At 44.3% G+C, this 15,000-nt stretch overlaps 36 non-coding genes across 36 annotated transcripts in view; all 36 read left to right on the forward strand.

The window, feature by feature from the left end:
* The window catches only part of LOC121177100, a 119-nt gene extending 87 nt beyond the window's left edge, over positions 1-32 (forward strand). Inside the window, exon 1 of the ribosomal RNA XR_005893163.1 lies at positions 1-32. This exon is cut by the window's left edge and continues 87 nt beyond it. This is a non-coding gene — a ribosomal RNA (5S ribosomal RNA).
* A 440-nt stretch (positions 33-472) lies between these two features.
* LOC121176159 lies at positions 473-592 on the forward strand. The gene has a single exon (XR_005892906.1). It is a non-coding gene; the product is annotated as a 5S ribosomal RNA (ribosomal RNA).
* A 284-nt stretch (positions 593-876) lies between these two features.
* Positions 877-995, forward strand: LOC121177962. The gene has a single exon (XR_005893422.1). It is a non-coding gene; the product is annotated as a 5S ribosomal RNA (ribosomal RNA).
* Positions 996-1,270: 275 nt separating this feature from the next.
* Positions 1,271-1,389, forward strand: LOC121178408. The gene has a single exon (XR_005893638.1). It is a non-coding gene; the product is annotated as a 5S ribosomal RNA (ribosomal RNA).
* Positions 1,390-1,673: 284 nt separating this feature from the next.
* On the forward strand, positions 1,674-1,792 carry LOC121177967. The gene has a single exon (XR_005893426.1). It is a non-coding gene; the product is annotated as a 5S ribosomal RNA (ribosomal RNA).
* A 275-nt stretch (positions 1,793-2,067) lies between these two features.
* On the forward strand, positions 2,068-2,186 carry LOC121177972. Its single transcript, XR_005893427.1, has one exon. It is a non-coding gene; the product is annotated as a 5S ribosomal RNA (ribosomal RNA).
* Positions 2,187-2,461: 275 nt separating this feature from the next.
* Positions 2,462-2,580, forward strand: LOC121177976. Its single transcript, XR_005893428.1, has one exon. It is a non-coding gene; the product is annotated as a 5S ribosomal RNA (ribosomal RNA).
* A 275-nt stretch (positions 2,581-2,855) lies between these two features.
* On the forward strand, positions 2,856-2,974 carry LOC121175577. The gene has a single exon (XR_005892742.1). It is a non-coding gene; the product is annotated as a 5S ribosomal RNA (ribosomal RNA).
* A 275-nt stretch (positions 2,975-3,249) lies between these two features.
* Positions 3,250-3,368, forward strand: LOC121177105. The gene has a single exon (XR_005893165.1). It is a non-coding gene; the product is annotated as a 5S ribosomal RNA (ribosomal RNA).
* Positions 3,369-3,808: 440 nt separating this feature from the next.
* On the forward strand, positions 3,809-3,928 carry LOC121176163. The gene has a single exon (XR_005892907.1). It is a non-coding gene; the product is annotated as a 5S ribosomal RNA (ribosomal RNA).
* Positions 3,929-4,212: 284 nt separating this feature from the next.
* On the forward strand, positions 4,213-4,331 carry LOC121177987. The gene has a single exon (XR_005893430.1). It is a non-coding gene; the product is annotated as a 5S ribosomal RNA (ribosomal RNA).
* Positions 4,332-4,606: 275 nt separating this feature from the next.
* LOC121178409 lies at positions 4,607-4,725 on the forward strand. The gene has a single exon (XR_005893639.1). It is a non-coding gene; the product is annotated as a 5S ribosomal RNA (ribosomal RNA).
* Positions 4,726-5,009: 284 nt separating this feature from the next.
* LOC121177992 lies at positions 5,010-5,128 on the forward strand. The gene has a single exon (XR_005893431.1). It is a non-coding gene; the product is annotated as a 5S ribosomal RNA (ribosomal RNA).
* Positions 5,129-5,412: 284 nt separating this feature from the next.
* LOC121177997 lies at positions 5,413-5,531 on the forward strand. The gene has a single exon (XR_005893432.1). It is a non-coding gene; the product is annotated as a 5S ribosomal RNA (ribosomal RNA).
* Positions 5,532-5,806: 275 nt separating this feature from the next.
* Positions 5,807-5,925, forward strand: LOC121178410. Its single transcript, XR_005893640.1, has one exon. It is a non-coding gene; the product is annotated as a 5S ribosomal RNA (ribosomal RNA).
* Positions 5,926-6,209: 284 nt separating this feature from the next.
* Positions 6,210-6,328, forward strand: LOC121178001. Its single transcript, XR_005893434.1, has one exon. It is a non-coding gene; the product is annotated as a 5S ribosomal RNA (ribosomal RNA).
* A 275-nt stretch (positions 6,329-6,603) lies between these two features.
* Positions 6,604-6,722, forward strand: LOC121175580. The gene has a single exon (XR_005892743.1). It is a non-coding gene; the product is annotated as a 5S ribosomal RNA (ribosomal RNA).
* A 275-nt stretch (positions 6,723-6,997) lies between these two features.
* LOC121177109 lies at positions 6,998-7,116 on the forward strand. Its single transcript, XR_005893166.1, has one exon. It is a non-coding gene; the product is annotated as a 5S ribosomal RNA (ribosomal RNA).
* Positions 7,117-7,556: 440 nt separating this feature from the next.
* Positions 7,557-7,676, forward strand: LOC121176177. Its single transcript, XR_005892915.1, has one exon. It is a non-coding gene; the product is annotated as a 5S ribosomal RNA (ribosomal RNA).
* Positions 7,677-7,960: 284 nt separating this feature from the next.
* LOC121178005 lies at positions 7,961-8,079 on the forward strand. Its single transcript, XR_005893438.1, has one exon. It is a non-coding gene; the product is annotated as a 5S ribosomal RNA (ribosomal RNA).
* Positions 8,080-8,354: 275 nt separating this feature from the next.
* On the forward strand, positions 8,355-8,473 carry LOC121178411. The gene has a single exon (XR_005893641.1). It is a non-coding gene; the product is annotated as a 5S ribosomal RNA (ribosomal RNA).
* A 284-nt stretch (positions 8,474-8,757) lies between these two features.
* On the forward strand, positions 8,758-8,876 carry LOC121178011. Its single transcript, XR_005893441.1, has one exon. It is a non-coding gene; the product is annotated as a 5S ribosomal RNA (ribosomal RNA).
* Positions 8,877-9,160: 284 nt separating this feature from the next.
* LOC121178017 lies at positions 9,161-9,279 on the forward strand. Its single transcript, XR_005893442.1, has one exon. It is a non-coding gene; the product is annotated as a 5S ribosomal RNA (ribosomal RNA).
* A 275-nt stretch (positions 9,280-9,554) lies between these two features.
* On the forward strand, positions 9,555-9,673 carry LOC121178413. The gene has a single exon (XR_005893642.1). It is a non-coding gene; the product is annotated as a 5S ribosomal RNA (ribosomal RNA).
* Positions 9,674-10,212: 539 nt separating this feature from the next.
* On the forward strand, positions 10,213-10,331 carry LOC121178022. The gene has a single exon (XR_005893443.1). It is a non-coding gene; the product is annotated as a 5S ribosomal RNA (ribosomal RNA).
* A 284-nt stretch (positions 10,332-10,615) lies between these two features.
* On the forward strand, positions 10,616-10,734 carry LOC121178026. Its single transcript, XR_005893444.1, has one exon. It is a non-coding gene; the product is annotated as a 5S ribosomal RNA (ribosomal RNA).
* Positions 10,735-11,010: 276 nt separating this feature from the next.
* On the forward strand, positions 11,011-11,129 carry LOC121178029. Its single transcript, XR_005893445.1, has one exon. It is a non-coding gene; the product is annotated as a 5S ribosomal RNA (ribosomal RNA).
* Positions 11,130-11,413: 284 nt separating this feature from the next.
* On the forward strand, positions 11,414-11,532 carry LOC121175588. The gene has a single exon (XR_005892744.1). It is a non-coding gene; the product is annotated as a 5S ribosomal RNA (ribosomal RNA).
* A 275-nt stretch (positions 11,533-11,807) lies between these two features.
* Positions 11,808-11,926, forward strand: LOC121177113. Its single transcript, XR_005893167.1, has one exon. It is a non-coding gene; the product is annotated as a 5S ribosomal RNA (ribosomal RNA).
* A 440-nt stretch (positions 11,927-12,366) lies between these two features.
* Positions 12,367-12,485, forward strand: LOC121176000. Its single transcript, XR_005892858.1, has one exon. It is a non-coding gene; the product is annotated as a 5S ribosomal RNA (ribosomal RNA).
* A 275-nt stretch (positions 12,486-12,760) lies between these two features.
* Positions 12,761-12,879, forward strand: LOC121178037. Its single transcript, XR_005893447.1, has one exon. It is a non-coding gene; the product is annotated as a 5S ribosomal RNA (ribosomal RNA).
* A 284-nt stretch (positions 12,880-13,163) lies between these two features.
* On the forward strand, positions 13,164-13,282 carry LOC121178043. The gene has a single exon (XR_005893448.1). It is a non-coding gene; the product is annotated as a 5S ribosomal RNA (ribosomal RNA).
* Positions 13,283-13,557: 275 nt separating this feature from the next.
* LOC121178049 lies at positions 13,558-13,676 on the forward strand. Its single transcript, XR_005893450.1, has one exon. It is a non-coding gene; the product is annotated as a 5S ribosomal RNA (ribosomal RNA).
* A 275-nt stretch (positions 13,677-13,951) lies between these two features.
* On the forward strand, positions 13,952-14,070 carry LOC121175595. The gene has a single exon (XR_005892745.1). It is a non-coding gene; the product is annotated as a 5S ribosomal RNA (ribosomal RNA).
* A 275-nt stretch (positions 14,071-14,345) lies between these two features.
* On the forward strand, positions 14,346-14,464 carry LOC121177117. The gene has a single exon (XR_005893168.1). It is a non-coding gene; the product is annotated as a 5S ribosomal RNA (ribosomal RNA).
* Positions 14,465-14,904: 440 nt separating this feature from the next.
* The window catches only part of LOC121176010, a 119-nt gene continuing 23 nt past the window's right edge, over positions 14,905-15,000 (forward strand). Inside the window, exon 1 of the ribosomal RNA XR_005892860.1 lies at positions 14,905-15,000. This exon is cut by the window's right edge and continues 23 nt beyond it. This is a non-coding gene — a ribosomal RNA (5S ribosomal RNA).

A 15,000-nucleotide genomic window follows, 5' to 3' on the forward strand; every position in this document is an offset into this window, starting at 1 on the left:
AGACAGCCTGGGAATACCAAGTGCTGTAAGCCTTTTATCCCCATCTTTGAGAAACACCATCCCTAGATCACTGTGTGTCTGAGCCGGTGTTGGATAAAAATGGACTTGTAGGTAATCAAAGATAGTAAGAAACTTTATCAGATGATGAGTAGTCAGAAAATTCTTGTTAGGTGGAAAAGCTCATTTTTCGTGGCTTCTTGTGCTTGGATTTGTGGAGAAATCCAGATGATCAATGTCCCTATTCAACATTGGATTTCTTCGTGGCATTTTAGCATGTATACTTGGATGGGAGACCGCCTGGGAATACCAGGTGCTGTAAGCCTTTTAGGCGTTAGGTGGAAAAGCTCATTTTTCGTGGCTTCTTGTGCTTGGATTTGTGGAGAAATCCAGATGATCAATGTCCCTATTCAACATTGGATTTCTTCGTGGCGTTTTAGCATGTATAAAGAGCCTGTTTATAGGGTTTGCTGTTGCTTACGGCCATACCACCCTGAGCACGCGCGATCTCGTCTGATCTCGGAAGCTAAGCAGGGTAGGGCCTGGTTGGTACTTGGATGGGAGACCGCCTGGGAATACCAGGTGGCTGTAAGCCTTTTATCCCCATCTTTGAGAATGAAGCAAAACGCCATCCCTAGATCACTGTGTGTCTGAGCCGGTGTTGGATAAAAATGGACTTGTAGGTAATCAAAGATAGTAAGAAACTTTATCAGATGATGAGTAGTCAGAAAATTCTTGTTAGGTGGAAAAGCTCATTTTTCGTGGCTTCTTGTGCTTGGATTTGTGGAGAAATCCAGATGATCAATGTCCCTATTCAACATTGGATTTCTTCGTGGCGTTTTAGCATGTATAAAGAGCCTGTTTATAGGGTTTGCTGTTGCTTACGGCCATACCACCCTGAGCACGCCCGATCTCGTCTGATCTCGGAAGCTAAGCAGGGTAGGGCCTGGTTAGTACTTGGATGGGAGACCGCCTGGGAATACCAGGTGCTGTAAGCCTTTTATCCCCATCTTTGAGAAACACCATCCCTAGATCACTGTGTGTCTGAGCCGGTGTTGGATAAAAATGGACTTGTAGGTAATCAAAGATAGTAAGAAACTTTATCAGATGATGAGTAGTCAGAAAATTCTTGTTAGGTGGAAAAGCTCATTTTTCGTGGCTTCTTGTGCTTGGATTTGTGGAGAAATCCAGATGATCAATGTCTCTATTCAACATTGGATTTGTTTGTGGCGTTTTAGCATGTATAAAGAGCCTGTTTATAGGGTTTGCTGTTGCTTACGGCCATACCACCCTGAGCACGCCCGATCTCGTTTGATCTCGGAAGCTAAGCAGGGTAGGGCCTGGTTAGTACTTGGATGGGAGACCGCCTGGGAATACCAGGTGCTGTAAGCCTTTTATCCCCATCTTTGAGAATGAAGCAAAACGCCATCCCTAGATCACTGTGTGTCTGAGCCGGTGTTGGATAAAAATGGACTTGTAGGTAATCAAAGATAGTAAGAAACTTTATCAGATGATGAGTAGTCAGAAAATTCTTGTTAGGTGGAAAAGCTCATTTTTCGTGGCTTCTTGTGCTTGGATTTGTGGAGAAATCCAGATGATCAATGTCCCTATTCAACATTGGATTTCTTCGTGGCGTTTTAGCATGTATAAAGAGCCTGTTTATAGGGTTTGCTGTTGCTTACGGCCATACCACCCTGAGCACGCCCGATCTCGTCTGATCTCGGAAGCTAAGCAGGGTAGGGCCTGGTTAGTACTTGGATGGGAGACCGCCTGGGAATACCAGGTGCTGTAAGCCTTTTATCCCCATCTTTGAGAAACACCATCCCTAGATCACTGTGTGTCTGAGCCGGTGTTGGATAAAAATGGACTTGTAGGTAATCAAAGATAGTAAGAAACTTTATCAGATGATGAGTAGTCAGAAAATTCTTGTTAGGTGGAAAAGCTCATTTTTCGTGGCTTCTTGTGCTTGGATTTGTGGAGAAATCCAGATGATCAATGTCCCTATTCAACATTGGATTTCTTCGTGGCGTTTTAGCATGTATAAAGAGCCTGTTTATAGGGTTTGCTGTTGCTTACGGCCATACCACCCTGAGCACGCCCGATCTCGTCTGATCTCGGAAGCTAAGCAGGGTAGGGCCTGGTTAGTACTTGGATGGGAGACCGCCTGGGAATACCAGGTGCTGTAAGCCTTTTATCCCCATCTTTGAGAAACACCATCCCTAGATCACTGTGTGTCTGAGCCGGTGTTGGATAAAAATGGACTTGTAGGTAATCAAAGATAGTAAGAAACTTTATCAGATGATGAGTAGTCAGAAAATTCTTGTTAGGTGGAAAAGCTCATTTTTCGTGGCTTCTTGTGCTTGGATTTGTGGAGAAATCCAGATGATCAATGTCCCTATTCAACATTGGATTTCTTCGTGGCGTTTTAGCATGTATAAAGAGCCTGTTTATAGGGTTTGCTGTTGCTTACGGCCATACCACCCTGAGCACGCCCGATCTCGTCTGATCTCGGAAGCTAAGCAGGGTAGGGCCTGGTTAGTACTTGGATGGGAGACCGCCTGGGAATACCAGGTGCTGTAAGCCTTTTATCCCCATCTTTGAGAAACACCATCCCTAGATCACTGTGTGTCTGAGCCGGTGTTGGATAAAAATGGACTTGTAGGTAATCAAAGATAGTAAGAAACTTTATCAGATGATGAGTAGTCAGAAAATTCTTGTTAGGTGGAAAAGCTCATTTTTCGTGGCTTCTTGTGCTTGGATTTGTGGAGAAATCCAGATGATCAATGTCCCTATTCAACATTGGATTTCTTCTTGGCGTTTTAGCATGTATAAAGAGCCTGTTTATAGGGTTTGCTGTTGCTTACGGCCATACCACCCTGAGCACGCCCGATCTCGTCTGATCTCGGAAACTAAGCAGGGTAGGGCCTGGTTAGTACTTGGATGGGAGACCGCCTGGGAATACCAGGTGCTGTAAGCCTTTTATCCCCATCTTTGAGAAACACCATCCCTAGATCACTGTGTGTCTGAGCCGGTGTTGGATAAAAATGGACTTGTAGGTAATCAAAGATAGTAAGAAACTTTATCAGATGATGAGTAGTCAGAAAATTCTTGTTAGGTGGAAAAGCTCATTTTTCGTGGCTTCTTGTGCTTGGATTTGTGGAGAAATCCAGATGATCAATGTCCCTATTCAACATTGGATTTCTTCGTGGCGTTTTAGCATGTATAAAGAGCCTGTTTATAGGGTTTGCTGTTGCTTACGGCCATACCACCCTGAGCACGCCCGATCTCGTTTGATCTCGGAAACTAAGCAGGGTAGGGCCTGGTTAGTACTTGGATGGGAGACAGCCTGGGAATACCAAGTGCTGTAAGCCTTTTATCCCCATCTTTGAGAAACACCATCCCTAGATCACTGTGTGTCTGAGCCGGTGTTGGATAAAAATGGACTTGTAGGTAATCAAAGATAGTAAGAAACTTTATCAGATGATGAGTAGTCAGAAAATTCTTGTTAGGTGGAAAAGCTCATTTTTCGTGGCTTCTTGTGCTTGGATTTGTGGAGAAATCCAGATGATCAATGTCCCTATTCAACATTGGATTTCTTCGTGGCATTTTAGCATGTATACTTGGATGGGAGACCGCCTGGGAATACCAGGTGCTGTAAGCCTTTTAGGCGTTAGGTGGAAAAGCTCATTTTTCGTGGCTTCTTGTGCTTGGATTTGTGGAGAAATCCAGATGATCAATGTCCCTATTCAACATTGGATTTCTTCGTGGCGTTTTAGCATGTATAAAGAGCCTGTTTATAGGGTTTGCTGTTGCTTACGGCCATACCACCCTGAGCACGCGCGATCTCGTCTGATCTCGGAAGCTAAGCAGGGTAGGGCCTGGTTGGTACTTGGATGGGAGACCGCCTGGGAATACCAGGTGGCTGTAAGCCTTTTATCCCCATCTTTGAGAATGAAGCAAAACGCCATCCCTAGATCACTGTGTGTCTGAGCCGGTGTTGGATAAAAATGGACTTGTAGGTAATCAAAGATAGTAAGAAACTTTATCAGATGATGAGTAGTCAGAAAATTCTTGTTAGGTGGAAAAGCTCATTTTTCGTGGCTTCTTGTGCTTGGATTTGTGGAGAAATCCAGATGATCAATGTCCCTATTCAACATTGGATTTCTTCGTGGCGTTTTAGCATGTATAAAGAGCCTGTTTATAGGGTTTGCTGTTGCTTACGGCCATACCACCCTGAGCACGCCCGATCTCGTCTGATCTCGGAAGCTAAGCAGGGTAGGGCCTGGTTAGTACTTGGATGGGAGACCGCCTGGGAATACCAGGTGCTGTAAGCCTTTTATCCCCATCTTTGAGAAACACCATCCCTAGATCACTGTGTGTCTGAGCCGGTGTTGGATAAAAATGGACTTGTAGGTAATCAAAGATAGTAAGAAACTTTATCAGATGATGAGTAGTCAGAAAATTCTTGTTAGGTGGAAAAGCTCATTTTTCGTGGCTTCTTGTGCTTGGATTTGTGGAGAAATCCAGATGATCAATGTCTCTATTCAACATTGGATTTGTTTGTGGCGTTTTAGCATGTATAAAGAGCCTGTTTATAGGGTTTGCTGTTGCTTACGGCCATACCACCCTGAGCACGCCCGATCTCGTTTGATCTCGGAAGCTAAGCAGGGTAGGGCCTGGTTAGTACTTGGATGGGAGACCGCCTGGGAATACCAGGTGCTGTAAGCCTTTTATCCCCATCTTTGAGAATGAAGCAAAACGCCATCCCTAGATCACTGTGTGTCTGAGCCGGTGTTGGATAAAAATGGACTTGTAGGTAATCAAAGATAGTAAGAAACTTTATCAGATGATGAGTAGTCAGAAAATTCTTGTTAGGTGGAAAAGCTCATTTTTCGTGGCTTCTTGTGCTTGGATTTGTGGAGAAGTCCAGATGATCAATGTCCCTATTCAACATTGGATTTGTTTGTGGCGTTTTAGCATGTATAAAGAGCCTGTTTATAGGGTTTGCTGTTGCTTACGGCCATACCACCCTGAGCACGCCCGATCTCGTCTGATCTCGGAAGCTAAGCAGGGTAGGGCCTGGTTAGTACTTGGATGGGAGACCGCCTGGGAATACCAGGTGCTGTAAGCCTTTTATCCCCATCTTTGAGAATGAAGCAAAACGCCATCCCTAGATCACTGTGTGTCTGAGCCGGTGTTGGATAAAAATGGACTTGTAGGTAATCAAAGATAGTAAGAAACTTTATCAGATGATGAGTAGTCAGAAAATTCTTGTTAGGTGGAAAAGCTCATTTTTCGTGGCTTCTTGTGCTTGGATTTGTGGAGAAATCCAGATGATCAATGTCCCTATTCAACATTGGATTTCTTCGTGGCGTTTTAGCATGTATAAAGAGCCTGTTTATAGGGTTTGCTGTTGCTTACGGCCATACCACCCTGAGCACGCCCGATCTCGTCTGATCTCGGAAGCTAAGCAGGGTAGGGCCTGGTTAGTACTTGGATGGGAGACCGCCTGGGAATACCAGGTGCTGTAAGCCTTTTATCCCCATCTTTGAGAAACACCATCCCTAGATCACTGTGTGTCTGAGCCGGTGTTGGATAAAAATGGACTTGTAGGTAATCAAAGATAGTAAGAAACTTTATCAGATGATGAGTAGTCAGAAAATTCTTGTTAGGTGGAAAAGCTCATTTTTCGTGGCTTCTTGTGCTTGGATTTGTGGAGAAATCCAGATGATCAATGTCTCTATTCAACATTGGATTTGTTTGTGGCGTTTTAGCATGTATAAAGAGCCTGTTTATAGGGTTTGCTGTTGCTTACGGCCATACCACCCTGAGCACGCCCGATCTCGTTTGATCTCGGAAGCTAAGCAGGGTAGGGCCTGGTTAGTACTTGGATGGGAGACCGCCTGGGAATACCAGGTGCTGTAAGCCTTTTATCCCCATCTTTGAGAATGAAGCAAAACGCCATCCCTAGATCACTGTGTGTCTGAGCCGGTGTTGGATAAAAATGGACTTGGAGGTAATCAAAGATAGTAAGAAACTTTATCAGATGATGAGTAGTCAGAAAATTCTTGTTAGGTGGAAAAGCTCATTTTTCGTGGCTTCTTGTGCTTGGATTTGTGGAGAAATCCAGATGATCAATGTCCCTATTCAACATTGGATTTCTTCGTGGCGTTTTAGCATGTATAAAGAGCCTGTTTATAGGGTTTGCTGTTGCTTACGGCCATACCACCCTGAGCACGCCCGATCTCGTCTGATCTCGGAAGCTAAGCAGGGTAGGGCCTGGTTAGTACTTGGATGGGAGACCGCCTGGGAATACCAGGTGCTGTAAGCCTTTTATCCCCATCTTTGAGAAACACCATCCCTAGATCACTGTGTGTCTGAGCCGGTGTTGGATAAAAATGGACTTGTAGGTAATCAAAGATAGTAAGAAACTTTATCAGATGATGAGTAGTCAGAAAATTCTTGTTAGGTGGAAAAGCTCATTTTTCGTGGCTTCTTGTGCTTGGATTTGTGGAGAAATCCAGATGATCAATGTCCCTATTCAACATTGGATTTCTTCTTGGCGTTTTAGCATGTATAAAGAGCCTGTTTATAGGGTTTGCTGTTGCTTACGGCCATACCACCCTGAGCACGCCCGATCTCGTCTGATCTCGGAAACTAAGCAGGGTAGGGCCTGGTTAGTACTTGGATGGGAGACCGCCTGGGAATACCAGGTGCTGTAAGCCTTTTATCCCCATCTTTGAGAAACACCATCCCTAGATCACTGTGTGTCTGAGCCGGTGTTGGATAAAAATGGACTTGTAGGTAATCAAAGATAGTAAGAAACTTTATCAGATGATGAGTAGTCAGAAAATTCTTGTTAGGTGGAAAAGCTCATTTTTCGTGGCTTCTTGTGCTTGGATTTGTGGAGAAATCCAGATGATCAATGTCCCTATTCAACATTGGATTTCTTCGTGGCGTTTTAGCATGTATAAAGAGCCTGTTTATAGGGTTTGCTGTTGCTTACGGCCATACCACCCTGAGCACGCCCGATCTCGTTTGATCTCGGAAACTAAGCAGGGTAGGGCCTGGTTAGTACTTGGATGGGAGACAGCCTGGGAATACCAAGTGCTGTAAGCCTTTTATCCCCATCTTTGAGAAACACCATCCCTAGATCACTGTGTGTCTGAGCCGGTGTTGGATAAAAATGGACTTGTAGGTAATCAAAGATAGTAAGAAACTTTATCAGATGATGAGTAGTCAGAAAATTCTTGTTAGGTGGAAAAGCTCATTTTTCGTGGCTTCTTGTGCTTGGATTTGTGGAGAAATCCAGATGATCAATGTCCCTATTCAACATTGGATTTCTTCGTGGCATTTTAGCATGTATACTTGGATGGGAGACCGCCTGGGAATACCAGGTGCTGTAAGCCTTTTAGGCGTTAGGTGGAAAAGCTCATTTTTCGTGGCTTCTTGTGCTTGGATTTGTGGAGAAATCCAGATGATCAATGTCCCTATTCAACATTGGATTTCTTCGTGGCGTTTTAGCATGTATAAAGAGCCTGTTTATAGGGTTTGCTGTTGCTTACGGCCATACCACCCTGAGCACGCGCGATCTCGTCTGATCTCGGAAGCTAAGCAGGGTAGGGCCTGGTTGGTACTTGGATGGGAGACCGCCTGGGAATACCAGGTGGCTGTAAGCCTTTTATCCCCATCTTTGAGAATGAAGCAAAACGCCATCCCTAGATCACTGTGTGTCTGAGCCGGTGTTGGATAAAAATGGACTTGTAGGTAATCAAAGATAGTAAGAAACTTTATCAGATGATGAGTAGTCAGAAAATTCTTGTTAGGTGGAAAAGCTCATTTTTCGTGGCTTCTTGTGCTTGGATTTGTGGAGAAATCCAGATGATCAATGTCCCTATTCAACATTGGATTTCTTCGTGGCGTTTTAGCATGTATAAAGAGCCTGTTTATAGGGTTTGCTGTTGCTTACGGCCATACCACCCTGAGCACGCCCGATCTCGTCTGATCTCGGAAGCTAAGCAGGGTAGGGCCTGGTTAGTACTTGGATGGGAGACCGCCTGGGAATACCAGGTGCTGTAAGCCTTTTATCCCCATCTTTGAGAAACACCATCCCTAGATCACTGTGTGTCTGAGCCGGTGTTGGATAAAAATGGACTTGTAGGTAATCAAAGATAGTAAGAAACTTTATCAGATGATGAGTAGTCAGAAAATTCTTGTTAGGTGGAAAAGCTCATTTTTCGTGGCTTCTTGTGCTTGGATTTGTGGAGAAATCCAGATGATCAATGTCTCTATTCAACATTGGATTTGTTTGTGGCGTTTTAGCATGTATAAAGAGCCTGTTTATAGGGTTTGCTGTTGCTTACGGCCATACCACCCTGAGCACGCCCGATCTCGTTTGATCTCGGAAGCTAAGCAGGGTAGGGCCTGGTTAGTACTTGGATGGGAGACCGCCTGGGAATACCAGGTGCTGTAAGCCTTTTATCCCCATCTTTGAGAATGAAGCAAAACGCCATCCCTAGATCACTGTGTGTCTGAGCCGGTGTTGGATAAAAATGGACTTGTAGGTAATCAAAGATAGTAAGAAACTTTATCAGATGATGAGTAGTCAGAAAATTCTTGTTAGGTGGAAAAGCTCATTTTTCGTGGCTTCTTGTGCTTGGATTTGTGGAGAAGTCCAGATGATCAATGTCCCTATTCAACATTGGATTTGTTTGTGGCGTTTTAGCATGTATAAAGAGCCTGTTTATAGGGTTTGCTGTTGCTTACGGCCATACCACCCTGAGCACGCCCGATCTCGTCTGATCTCGGAAGCTAAGCAGGGTAGGGCCTGGTTAGTACTTGGATGGGAGACCGCCTGGGAATACCAGGTGCTGTAAGCCTTTTATCCCCATCTTTGAGAATGAAGCAAAACGCCATCCCTAGATCACTGTGTGTCTGAGCCGGTGTTGGATAAAAATGGACTTGTAGGTAATCAAAGATAGTAAGAAACTTTATCAGATGATGAGTAGTCAGAAAATTCTTGTTAGGTGGAAAAGCTCATTTTTCGTGGCTTCTTGTGCTTGGATTTGTGGAGAAATCCAGATGATCAATGTCCCTATTCAACATTGGATTTCTTCGTGGCGTTTTAGCATGTATAAAGAGCCTGTTTATAGGGTTTGCTGTTGCTTACGGCCATACCACCCTGAGCACGCCCGATCTCGTCTGATCTCGGAAGCTAAGCAGGGTAGGGCCTGGTTAGTACTTGGATGGGAGACCGCCTGGGAATACCAGGTGCTGTAAGCCTTTTATCCCCATCTTTGAGAAACACCATCCCTAGATCACTGTGTGTCTGAGCCGGTGTTGGATAAAAATGGACTTGTAGGTAATCAAAGATAGTAAGAAACTTTATCAGATGATGAGTAGTCAGAAAATTCTTGTTAGGTGGAAAAGCTCATTTTTCGTGGCTTCTTGTGCTTGGATTTGTGGAGAAATCCAGATGATCAATGTCTCTATTCAACATTGGATTTGTTTGTGGCGTTTTAGCATGTATAAAGAGCCTGTTTATAGGGTTTGCTGTTGCTTACGGCCATACCACCCTGAGCACGCCCGATCTCGTTTGATCTCGGAAGCTAAGCAGGGTAGGGCCTGGTTAGTACTTGGATGGGAGACCGCCTGGGAATACCAGGTGCTGTAAGCCTTTTATCCCCATCTTTGAGAATGAAGCAAAACGCCATCCCTAGATCACTGTGTGTCTGAGCCGGTGTTGGATAAAAATGGACTTGGAGGTAATCAAAGATAGTAAGAAACTTTATCAGATGATGAGTAGTCAGAAAATTCTTGTTAGGTGGAAAAGCTCATTTTTCGTGGCTTCTTGTGCTTGGATTTGTGGAGAAATCCAGATGATCAATGTCCCTATTCAACACTGGATTTGGATGGGAGACCGCTGTAAGCCTTTTATCCCCATCTTTGAGAATGAAGCAAAACGCCGTCCCTAGATCACTGTGTGTCTGAGCCGGTGTTGGATAAAAATAGACTTGTAGGTAATCAAAGATAGTAAGAAACTTTATCAGATGATGAGTAGTCAGAAAATTCTTGTTAGGTGGAAAAGCTCATTTTTCGTGGCTTCTTGTGCTTGGATTTGTGGAGAAATCCAGATGATCAATGTCCCTATTCAACATTGGATTTCTTTGTGGCGTTTTAGCATGTATAAAGAGCCTGTTTATAGGGTTTGCTGTTGCTTACGGCCATACCACCCTGAGCACGCCCGATCTCGTCTGATCTCGGAAGCTAAGCAGGGTAGGGCCTGGTTAGTACTTGGATGGGAGACCGCCTGGGAATACCAGGTGCTGTAAGCCTTTTATCCCCATCTTTGAGAATGAAGCAAAACGCCATCCCTAGATCACTGTGTGTCTGAGCCGGTGTTGGATAAAAATGGACTTGTAGGTAATCAAAGATAGTAAGAAACTTTATCAGATGATGAGTAGTCAGAAAATTCTTGTTAGGTGGAAAAGCTCATTTTTCGTGGCTTCTTGTGCTTGGATTTGTGGAGAAATCCAGATGATCAATGTCCCTATTCAACATTGGATTTCTTCGTGGCGTTTTAGCATGTATAAAGAGCCTGTTTATAGGGTTTGCTGTTGCTTACGGCCATACCACCCTGAGCACGCCCGATCTCGTCTGATCTCGGAAGCTAAGCAGGGTAGGGCCTGGTTAGTACTTGGATGGGAGACCGCCTGGGAATACCAGGTGCTGTAAGCCTTTTTTTTCCCATCTTTGAGAAACACCATCCCTAGATCACTGTGTGTCTGAGCCGGTGTTGGATAAAAATGGACTTGTAGGTAATCAAAGATAGTAAGAAACTTTATCAGATGATGAGTAGTCAGAAAATTCTTGTTAGGTGGAAAAGCTCATTTTTCGTGGCTTCTTGTGCTTGGATTTGTGGAGAAATCCAGATGATCAATGTCTCTATTCAACATTGGATTTCTTCGTGGCGTTTGAGCATGTATAAAGAGCCTGTTTATAGGGTTTGCTGTTGCTTACGGCCATACCACCCTGAGCACGCCCGATCTCGTCTGATCTCGGAAGCTAAGCAGGGTAGGGCCTGGTTAGTACTTGGATGGGAGACCGCCTGGGAATACCAGGTGCTGTAAGCCTTTTATCCCCATCTTTGAGAATGAAGCAAAACGCTATCCCTAGATCACTGTGTGTCTGAGCCGGTGTTGGATAAAAATGGACTTGTAGGTAATCAAAGATAGTAAGAAACTTTATCAGATGATGAGTAGTCAGAAAATTCTTGTTAGGTGGAAAAGCTCATTTTTCGTGGCTTCTTGTGCTTGGATTTGTGGAGAAATCCAGATGATCAATGTCCCTATTCAACATTGGATTTCTTCGTGGCGTTTTAGCATGTATAAAGAGCCTGTTTATAGGGTTTGCTGTTGCTTACGGCCATACCACCCTGAGCACGCCCGATCTCGTCTGATCTCGGAAACTAAGCAGGGTAGGGCCTGGTTAGTACTTGGATGGGAGACCGCCTGGGAATACCAGGTGCTGTAAGCCTTTTATCCCCATCTTTGAGAAACACCATCCCTAGATCACTGTGTGTCTGAGCCGGTGTTGGATAAAAATGGACTTGTAGGTAATCAAAGATAGTAAGAAACTTTATCAGATGATGAGTAGTCAGAAAATTCTTGTTAGGTGGAAAAGCTCATTTTTCGTGGCTTCTTGTGCTTGGATTTGTGGAGAAATCCAGATGATCAATGTCCCTATTCAACATTGGATTTCTTCGTGGCGTTTTAGCATGTATAAAGAGCCTGTTTATAGGGTTTGCTGTTGCTTACGGCCATACCACCCTGAGCACGCCCGATCTCGTTTGATCTCGGAAACTAAGCAGGGTAGGGCCTGGTTAGTACTTGGATGGGAGACAGCCTGGGAATACCAAGTGCTGTAAGCCTTTTATCCCCATCTTTGAGAAACACCATCCCTAGATCACTGTGTGTCTGAGCCGGTGTTGGATAAAAATGGACTTGTAGGTAATCAAAGATAGTAAGAAACTTTATCAGATGATGAGTAGTCAGAAAATTCTTGTTAGGTGGAAAAGCTCATTTTTCGTGGCTTCTTGTGCTTGGATTTGTGGAGAAATCCAGATGATCAATGTCCCTATTCAACATTGGATTTCTTCGTGGCATTTTAGCATGTATACTTGGATGGGAGACCGCCTGGGAATACCAGGTGCTGTAAGCCTTTTAGGCGTTAGGTGGAAAAGCTCATTTTTCGTGGCTTCTTGTGCTTGGATTTGTGGAGAAATCCAGATGATCAATGTCCCTATTCAACATTGGATTTCTTCGTGGCGTTTTAGCATGTATAAAGAGCCTGTTTATAGGGTTTGCTGTTGCTTACGGCCATACCACCCTGAGCACGCGCGATCTCGTCTGATCTCGGAAGCTAAGCAGGGTAGGGCCTGGTTGGTACTTGGATGGGAGACCGCCTGGGAATACCAGGTGCTGTAAGCCTTTTATCCCCATCTTTGAGAAACACCATCCCTAGATCACTGTGTGTCTGAGCCGGTGTTGGATAAAAATGGACTTGTAGGTAATCAAAGATAGTAAGAAACTTTATCAGATGATGAGTAGTCAGAAAATTCTTGTTAGGTGGAAAAGCTCATTTTTCGTGGCTTCTTGTGCTTGGATTTGTGAAGAAATCCAGATGATCAATGTCTCTATTCAACATTGGATTTGTTTGTGGCGTTTTAGCATGTATAAAGAGCCTGTTTATAGGGTTTGCTGTTGCTTACGGCCATACCACCCTGAGCACGCCCGATCTCGTCTGATCTCGGAAGCTAAGCAGGGTAGGGCCTGGTTAGTACTTGGATGGGAGACCGCCTGGGAATACCAGGTGCTGTAAGCCTTTGATCCCCATCTTTGAGAATGAAGCAAAACGCCATCCCTAGATCACTGTGTGTCTGAGCCGGTGTTGGATAAAAATGGACTTGTAGGTAATCAAAGATAGTAAGAAACTTTATCAGATGATGAGTAGTCAGAAAATTCTTTTTAGGTGGAAAAGCTCATTTTTCGTGGCTTCTTGTGCTTGGATTTGTGGAGAAATCCAGATGATCAATGTCCCTATTCAACATTGGATTTGTTTGTGGCGTTTTAGCATGTATAAAGAGCCTGTTTATAGGGTTTGCTGTTGCTTACGGCCATACCACCCTGAGCACGCCCGATCTCGTCTGATCTCGGAAGCTAAGCAGGGTAGGGCCTGGTTAGTACTTGGATGGGAGACCGCCTGGGAATACCAGGTGCTGTAAGCCTTTTATCCCCATCTTTGAGAAACACCATCCCTAGATCACTGTGTGTCTGAGCCGGTGTTGGATAAAAATGGACTTGTAGGTAATCAAAGATAGTAAGAAACTTTATCAGATGATGAGTAGTCAGAAAATTCTTGTTAGGTGGAAAAGCTCATTTTTCGTGGCTTCTTGTGCTTGGATTTGTGGAGAAATCCAGATGATCAATGTCCCTATTCAACATTGGATTTCTTCTTGGCGTTTTAGCATGTATAAAGAGCCTGTTTATAGGGTTTGCTGTTGCTTACGGCCATACCACCCTGAGCACGCCCGATCTCGTCTGATCTCGGAAGCTAAGCAGGGTAGGGCCTGGTTAGTACTTGGATGGGAGACCGCCTGGGAATACCAGGTGCTGTAAGCCTTTTATCCCCATCTTTGAGAAACACCATCCCTAGATCACTGTGTGTCTGAGCCGGTGTTGGATAAAAATGGACTTGTAGGTAATCAAAGATAGTAAGAAACTTTATCAGATGATGAGTAGTCAGAAAATTCTTGTTAGGTGGAAAAGCTCATTTTTCGTGGCTTCTTGTGCTTGGATTTGTGGAGAAATCCAGATGATCAATGTCCCTATTCAACATTGGATTTCTTCTTGGCGTTTTAGCATGTATAAAGAGCCTGTTTATAGGGTTTGCTGTTGCTTACGGCCATACCACCCTGAGCACGCCCGATCTCGTCTGATCTCGGAAACTAAGCAGGGTAGGGCCTGGTTAGTACTTGGATGGGAGACCGCCTGGGAATACCAGGTGCTGTAAGCCTTTTATCCCCATCTTTGAGAAACACCATCCCTAGATCACTGTGTGTCTGAGCCGGTGTTGGATAAAAATGGACTTGTAGGTAATCAAAGATAGTAAGAAACTTTATCAGATGATGAGTAGTCAGAAAATTCTTGTTAGGTGGAAAAGCTCATTTTTCGTGGCTTCTTGTGCTTGGATTTGTGGAGAAATCCAGATGATCAATGTCCCTATTCAACATTGGATTTCTTCGTGGCGTTTTAGCATGTATAAAGAGCCTGTTTATAGGGTTTGCTGTTGCTTACGGCCATACCACCCTGAGCACGCCCGATCTCGTTTGATCTCGGAAACTAAGCAGGGTAGGGCCTGGTTAGTACTTGGATGGGAGACAGCCTGGGAATACCAAGTGCTGTAAGCCTTTTATCCCCATCTTTGAGAAACACCATCCCTAGATCACTGTGTGTCTGAGCCGGTGTTGGATAAAAATGGACTTGTAGGTAATCAAAGATAGTAAGAAACTTTATCAGATGATGAGTAGTCAGAAAATTCTTGTTAGGTGGAAAAGCTCATTTTTCGTGGCTTCTTGTGCTTGGATTTGTGGAGAAATCCAGATGATCAATGTCCCTATTCAACATTGGATTTCTTCGTGGCATTTTAGCATGTATACTTGGATGGGAGACCGCCTGGGAATACCAGGTGCTGTAAGCCTTTTAGGCGTTAGGTGGAAAAGCTCATTTTTCGTGGCTTCTTGTGCTTGGATTTGTGGAGAAATCCAGATGATCAATGTCCCTATTCAACATTGGATTTCTTCGTGGCGTTTTAGCATGTATAAAGAGCCTGTTTATAGGGTTTGCTGTTGCTTACGGCCATACCACCCTGAGCACGCGCGATCTCGTCTGATCTCGGAAGCTAAGCAGGGTAGGGCCTGGTTGGTACTTGGATGGGAGACCGCCT

This window comes from Toxotes jaculatrix, chromosome 2, assembly GCF_017976425.1.
Source record: "Toxotes jaculatrix isolate fToxJac2 chromosome 2, fToxJac2.pri, whole genome shotgun sequence".
Classification (NCBI taxonomy): Eukaryota; Metazoa; Chordata; class Actinopteri; family Toxotidae; genus Toxotes; species Toxotes jaculatrix.